This window comes from Ascaphus truei, chromosome 4, assembly GCF_040206685.1.
Source record: "Ascaphus truei isolate aAscTru1 chromosome 4, aAscTru1.hap1, whole genome shotgun sequence".
Lineage (NCBI taxonomy): Eukaryota > Metazoa > Chordata > Amphibia > Anura > Ascaphidae > Ascaphus > Ascaphus truei.
In genome coordinates, this window is record NC_134486.1 from 323,933,806 (window position 1) to 323,939,805 (window position 6,000).

A 6,000-nucleotide genomic window follows, 5' to 3' on the forward strand; every position below is an offset into this window, starting at 1 on the left:
AACACCAAAAAAACGTCATTTTAAATTCCCTGGCGATTTTTTTTATCAATCCTCTCTGAATAAGGCCCCAAGTGTGAAAATGGTAAAACGTAAAACCCATATCTCTGGTTCTGTAAGACTAGAGTGCTGGGATTTGGTCACCATATAGTCACTGCTCCGGCATGATTGCATGGCAATTTCCAGCCCTCTCCGATCAACTGAATGGAGCATGGGTAACTGTTTAAAATGTGGTTCTGCCATTGACTCCAATGGCGGAGAAATGCAATATGTTTAACATGTGGTGTTAAAGTGATATATTGTTATCTCCGGTTCGGTTTGTCACAACGAGTTGAAAATTGGCCACCAGGTAGAATCCCCTCCGGTATGAGGGTATGGAATTTGTAGCCCGCTCGGCCCAACCGAACGGAATATTTATATGTATATAGAATATTGTGAACTCACTGTATTTTATGCCTAGTGTAAAGCCCACGAAAACTACTTGCCTATACAGTATGATAATGGTCAGGGGGCGACAGTATGTCTACACAAAGGTCACTGATCAAAGGCTCACCCCCCCGGTTTGTATATACAGGGTGGAGGGAATGCAGGACATGGCCTTTCACATGAAGTGCCATAATTCACACCTTTGGTCAGGTTTCCCTGGCCCAGATCCCCATCTGGCAGACTTAGTGACACCAACTCTTTTGAGTGGGCTTAGGAAAATGGGAGCCTGACGAAGGGATTGTGCGCATGTGCCAGCTACCTGGGGGCAGGTACCAAAGGGCTTCCCACGTTAGCTGGCAAAAGGTGATAGGGTGCAGATAATTGTTAACCAATACCTGAGATGCAATGTTAGGGTATAGAGCCCAAATCACATAAAAACGATGGTAAGCTCTATGCCCAGTGTTCGTCTTCATATTCCATCTGAATGATAGCTGATGCCTGATGAGTTGCTAATCTGAATCCTGATTACTTCATTGCCCCATTCCCACGTAAGTGTATATATTCTGTGTGTTATTTTTTCAATATTGTGTGTTCACCTTCCCTGAAGGAATAAACTTTCTTAATCATATCACAGTCGCATTCAATTCAACCCAGTTATTTGGTGTATATTATAACCCTGTAAGCTATCGTGACACTCAGGTTCTTTTCATTTGGTGAGAGCACCTCCAGTCATAGCCTCCAGTCCCTACCATGACAGTTCTTTTCTCCTATACTTCTGTCCAATAGCCTGCGACTTAGCCAGAAGTATATGTAGCGCACTTTCCCCCACTCCCTGGTAGATATAGTGGCTAGTGTGTGCTGCTTTTACATGCGGCTCGCAGGAGGCCTGAGCCTCCGCTACTGAGAGCACCACGCATGGCTGTACCACCGGTACTCTGTCCCCCACCTGGAAACACTGTCCCAAAGTATGAAGGGCCTTTGTGCACCCAACCACCCCAGTGTCCACAAAGTCAGCCCACCCCAAAGTGTGAGACAGCGCTGCCCCACTAAAGTATAGAGTTGGTGCATGTGTAGAGTTGATGTACCTGTCGGGTGGTCCCACACCCAGGCGCGCTAATTTCTCACTGATGGGATCCATGGATCCAGGGATGTATCCGGGAAGCCCCTGTCTCTACGTTGGGTGGGTCCCACGTGGATTGTACCACCTTTAATAGTCTGGTAGTAGTAGCAGGTGTCTGGTCCCAGATCACCTGAGGCCAGGATGCAGCCGCATCCTGGCTGTGTCCCTCACTCTGATGCTACAGGGGCAGTATCCCTATCTATGGGCCTGTCCCTACAGCAACAACAAGCTGAGGGGAGTCGGGGCGTAGCTGGGCATAAGGGGGTCTCTGGCCTAGTGCAGGGGTCACAGACTCCCTGTACACACACCCTACCCTCTTCTTGTCCCAGCTCCAGCAGGCGTGGTCTCTGGCACGCCAAATGTATAAATAGCTGTGCAGGAGGAATACTGTAGCCCTATTGGTTGTGCTTGTTGTCATGTACGGCATGTACGGCATGTACGGCAGCTTCAGTGCATTGTGGGGCTTGTAGTCCACGTGGAGCTCTGCTTCCCAAATGGCCGCCTCGCGCACCTAATACTGCGCATGTGCGGCTTCTCTCACACACGTGATTAAATCCAAGATGGCGGCACCCTGCTAGGGGACCTTGGGTTACCTCCGGTGACTGGGTCGCCGCTCAAGCCACCATCGTAACCTCCCTAACTGCTAACAAGGTCCCCCACTGTAGTGAAGGTAAGCGAGGGGAACGGGGAACCGGGGGAAAGACCCTGTTACATTTATAAAAGGGGTCTTTATTTGATGCAGGCACTGCATATGGTATAACAGCGTTTGCATATAGTGAAGAATGGGCCCTTGGATGGTGCTGGCCAGCAGATAATGTTGAGGCCTTGTGCTATGCACAGATCTTGGTTCACTCAGACCCAGGAGGGGCTGAGCTCCTCTCCCTTCCCCGGGTGGGAAGGCACTGACTCTATAATTTATATCACTCACTTCACTCATCACCTCTGCTCTACTGTCATGACCACTCCTCTACTCGGAGTGGGCATGAGAGGACATTGCATGGTTTGTGTGTTTTATTGCACAGATTCTGTATGTAATGAGATTTTATTTTACGCCATGTTACAGAAGACAAAAACTGGATTTTTGGCGCACAGCCAATAGAGTGGGTCACAAAAATTGAATTAATAAAATGTAATGCTTTATTGGTCCATAGTTTAAAAAAACGGAGGTGTAACAACCTCCTACGCGTTTCATTCGTATAGCACTTTATCAAGGAGTCCTCTGTTCATACAATTGCCCTGCTTGTATAAACAGTTATGGATCCAGCGCTGGGGTGCAAAAATCACTCATTTGCTTACTTGGCCATGTTACAGAAGCAGGAAGTCTGATTTAATACAGCGATTTCACTTATTTTTTTTACCTTCACAATTTAATTAATAAGCCCCTAATTCTTCACAAAAACATTCGATTAGTAATTATTTCGCTTTGATTAGGAGGATTTTTTCTTTAAGAAATACTTGTGTTCCTTACTACTCCACATCCATATGGCATGATCATGAAATAAACTTTATATATGTTTCTCACATCCCTTTTAAGCCAAGCTGTGTTCCAGGAATGTGAAGTTCTGTAAAATGTCTGGGTTGTATTACATGTCTATACTTAGAAAGAACCATTTGCTCTTTTTTCATCAATGTTCATTTTTGCTCCCTTTTCTTGTATTCTACTGTGAGAAGCAAAAAAAAAAAAACCCCATTCTGCACCTTTGAGGCATTTGAGGATAGTTAACAAGCAAATGGTGGTGTACAATACTGGCCTTTGTGCGGAACATATGTTTGTTGCACGACAATAATCTGTAAGTAGGAATTTATATTAACTGCAGACTCAGGGGAAACTGCAGACAGAAGCCAAGCCTTCCAAATATTAGGGGAAAAATTGCAACGAATAGCATCAACGAGGTTCAGTTTCCATTTGAACAACAGTGGTATAATATACTCTGCAATGAGTATTTACTGCAACTTTCCTACTCCTTTCATTGCCCCAAAAATATAAGTATATCCGTATGGAAAATCCAAATGAAAGCGGTATTTTTCTTGTTACATTGATTCTAAGGGGTCTATTCACTAAACTTTTTATAAATTCATTGAATTATCGGATGTGCTCGCATGTTCCTACTGAACGCTGTGAAATTTGTGTAAAAACGATATTCACTAAGAAAAATCGTAAATTTTTTAGCATTTGGTAAAAAAAATACCAAACCGCACGAGTTTGTGTTTACTTAACGAACGAAATTAACTTAACGTTCCATTTCGCTCCTGCAGTCTGTATGAGCTACACAGAGAGAAGCTGCATCTCCCTGCACAGCTCTTACAGGCGATCACGCAGTTTTAATTTTAATTCTAATAACATAGCATTGAAGCAGGGGGTCTCCTGAACTGAACCACGTTAATTTCAGGTTCAGGGACACCCTGCTTCCCAAGGTACAGGCCCGGTATGGGGTGCCGGTATCTGCTATGCGTTTAAATGTCCAGGTCACGTGATGCAGAAGATGTATACACATATCATAATCATAGCTATCATAAACAAACACAGCTAAATAAAACACAGCACATATCATAATAAAACACAGCACATAGCAAAATAAAATACAGGATGTAGCCAATTAAATAGATGACAAATGACAATAAAACAATTGAATGGCACAGTGGGTACATGATGCCCATATAATCTGTGCACCATTTAACACTATTCCGGTCAATGGTCAAAATAAAAGAAACAATCACAAACAATCTCATATACCAGTGTTTCCCAACTCCAGTCCTCGGGGAACCCCAACAGGTTAGGTCTTAAGGATATCCCTGCTTATTGTTTATTAATTATTGTAATGGTTTATTGGGGGCCTAGGAGGTGGAAAGTGGGGCTGTTGTGTGTGTTAGTGTTTATTGTGGGTAGCAGGGGTGGGTGAAAGGGGTATTATCCCCAAGGATGGGTGGTTAGGCCTACCGGGTGGGTAGTGGGGGAGGAGTAGTGGGGCAGGGTGAGGTAACCCCTTAATTACTACAGCGGTTATTAAATGCTAAGGTGATTAAGGGTTTAAGGGGCATTAGATAGTTTTTTTTAATTCTTCCATATTGTTTGTAGCACCTGAGGACATGGACGGTGGTGAGGATGAGGGCAGCCTTCATCGTGGCAGCCTGGTAGTGGTGAGTGCAAATGTTATTTACTTTATTTATGCTGCTTAATGTTGTATTTTAAATGGGTGAATGCACTATTATCCATATCTGGATAATAGTAATTTTGCCCATTATTGTACTGTATGTGTTATACGGGTGGGTTTTATTTATTCAAAAGTATTGTTTCTTTTTTGGGACACACCATTGGTACCGCAGGTGAGCGGGGACCCCCGGACTCCCGCAGGGATCAACCGAGGGCCCCCGTACTCCCACGGGTATCACCCAGGCGACACCCGTTGGCCTGTTGTATTAATGGTGTGCCTGAAAAAAGGTAAACAAAGATTTTTTTGTCTATCTCCAGCTTCTTTCACGCCTGCCTTAAGCTGGCGCGTTTTTCTGGCGTGCTTTTAAAGTACGATTCAGCTATCGCCGCTTAGAGAATCCCGCTGATTTTCAAAAAACGGTACGTTTGCCTTTTTTTGCCTGATCGGACTTGTTTTGCTTGCATGGTTGAAAAAATGCCCTTTAAGGATGACAAAGCGAGTTATCACTGCTTAGTGAATCGCGCAGCAGCCTGTATCGGCCTTAAAAGCCACTTTGTGTTCTTAAAACCAGTTATCACTGCTTAGTGCATAGCCCCCATTGTGTGTGACCCTCTGGCTGGAGCTCACACTGTGAGAAGGATCTTTACGAGAGAGGTTATTTGTGTTGGAGGCCCCACTACGTGGGACCCGTTCCAACTCACTACGTCAAGCAGCACCTGGGTACTGGAGTACCCAGGCAGGTACCCAACATGCACCTACATCTACAGAGGGTAGCGCTACCTCACTCTTTGGTGGGAATTGCTGGGACAGGAAAGTCTATTTCTTCAGTGTTCTTTTGAACCTTTCATCACTTCTGATCACTTATTATAATAATAATTAATAATGGTTTGTTCTTGTATAGCGCTGCTAGTTTTACGTAGTGCTGTACAGAGACATTTTGCAGACACAGTCCCTGCCCCATAGAGCTTATAATCTATGGTGCCTGAGGCACAGGGTGACTTGCCCAAGGTCACAAGGGGCCAACCCCGGGAATTTAACCAGGTTCCAATACTTGAAAACTCACTCTTTACTCACTGAGCCGCTCCTTCAGCCCATTCATCCAGAATATTTTTAGCTTGCTGCAGGTTTTGAATACAGAGAATGTTTAAGTTCTTTTCCTGAAGCTGCATACTAGTGAGGTTAATCTCGAAAAGGATATTATACCACAAAACGAGTGAAGTCACAAATGTTACTTCTGCATATGAACGTGCCGTATTGCCAGATTATCCAGTATACAGTAGGTAGTACGGTATCATCAGAAATTTC